This window comes from Alligator sinensis, unplaced genomic scaffold (assembly GCF_000455745.1).
Source record: "Alligator sinensis unplaced genomic scaffold, ASM45574v1 scaffold1232_1, whole genome shotgun sequence".
Lineage (NCBI taxonomy): Eukaryota > Metazoa > Chordata > Crocodylia > Alligatoridae > Alligator > Alligator sinensis.
This window is the reverse complement of record NW_005842537.1, coordinates 659,426-661,146: the sequence shown is the minus strand read 5'-3', so window position 1 is coordinate 661,146 and position 1,721 is coordinate 659,426.

Here is a 1,721-nt window from a genome sequence, read left to right as displayed (position 1 = left end):
CTGTCTGAGTTCTGTGTTGTGTTTAATAATCTGAATCTCCGACTTCTTCTTCTATGTTGTCTTTAGTCTGTATGTAACTATAACTAACAATAACTATATATACTCTCTTCTTCTTCTATGACTGTCTCACTTCTTCTGTGTTGTAACACTATTTGACTTCTTTTTCTGTGATAAAGGTGTGTGTGTGTGTGTGTGTGTGTGTAATGTATGTGCTTCCCTGCACAGTGATGGATCATACTGCCAGGAAAAACACAGTTTTCTTTTTAAAAAAGTGTTGGGAAAAAAACCCCACAAAAACAAATATAAATTGAAAGAAATGGATTGGATAGGGATAAGTAGAGGGATTCTAGTTAGTAAGCTACATCCAGTCCTTTCCAAGAACAGAAAGTAGCAGGAGACTGACATGGGAGGAAGCCAAGCCAGTTTAGTACCTTTCAGGTGCTGTTGCTCAGGCAGAAATAGCTCACAAAAGGCACAGAAAGCCTGCAGACAGAAGCTTATATTCTGTTTCTACATCTCTCCCCCAGAACACTGTGATTGGAAGGGGACTCAGGGAAAGATCACAGTCACTGGGCAACTAGAGATGTCAGTCTTTCCCCCTGCTCCCCTTCCCTCTTCTCAGTTTCTGTTCCCCTGAAAGACTGCCTTCTGAATCTCCAAATCTTGTCTCAATCTTTTCTGAATTGATTCAGAGTTTTTTTTCCTTCTCCTGATTCAATTCAGATTCAGTGATTCGGCCTCCAAATCATGCCAAATCTTCTCTGAATTGAATCACAAACCGAAGCTTCGCACACCCCTAGTGACCAGGTCTTATGCAGTCACACCCTTTAGTAAGGGATAAGAAGCTTTTCAAATTGTTGTATGGCCTGTATCAGGGTTCTCCAGAATTACAAACCTTGCACTTGGAGGAACAAAGTGGAGGATACAGAATTGCTTCTCATCCAACAGTAACTTACAAAACAAGGGAGAGGGGGGATAAAATAAATAGAGCCATGGCTCAGCTCCTGTTACATACCAGCCTTCAGACCAGGGGTGGGCAAAATATGTCCCAAGGGGCAGATCCAGCCCACCAACTGACTGGATCAAGTCCATGGATGGGCTCCTGCCAATTCATTGGCAGCAGCTATCTGGGTACTGCTTGTCTCCCCCTGTCTCCAGCAGCTCCTCCTTCTCCTGCCTCTGCCCTGTTGCTCTGCTCTGGGCTGGGGGAAGCTGCAGCTGGATGTCTCCTGCTCCAGTGCATGGGGCTCTGGCTCCAGCTCCCAGCCACCTTCCACCTACTTGGCCAGGCTGTTCATGGTGCCAGGTGGGTGGAGTGTCTGTGTGGAAGATGGCTGGAAGATGCCTGGCTGCAGCTTCATCCCCGTCCAGAGAAGTGCAGTGGGGCAGGAGGAGGAGAAGGAGATGCTGGAGTAGGAGCTAAGTAGTTCCTGGGTGGCTGCAGCCACACTGGAAGCAGCCATGCTGGGAAGCTATGCACACTGGCCAGGGCTAGGGCTGGCACTTGCAGGTGGGAGCATGACACAGGCCACCATGGGTAGGAGTGGGCAGGGCTTGGCCTCATGTGAAGCACTGTGGGAGCAGTTGCAGGCTGGATGGGGTGGGGGTGCAGACAGCACCAGAACCACACTGTTTGGGCAAGCTCTGCTGGACACATTCCCTACCCCCACCCTGTCCCTCCCTCCTCCCACTCCTGGCCACCTCCCAGGACCTAGTGCATG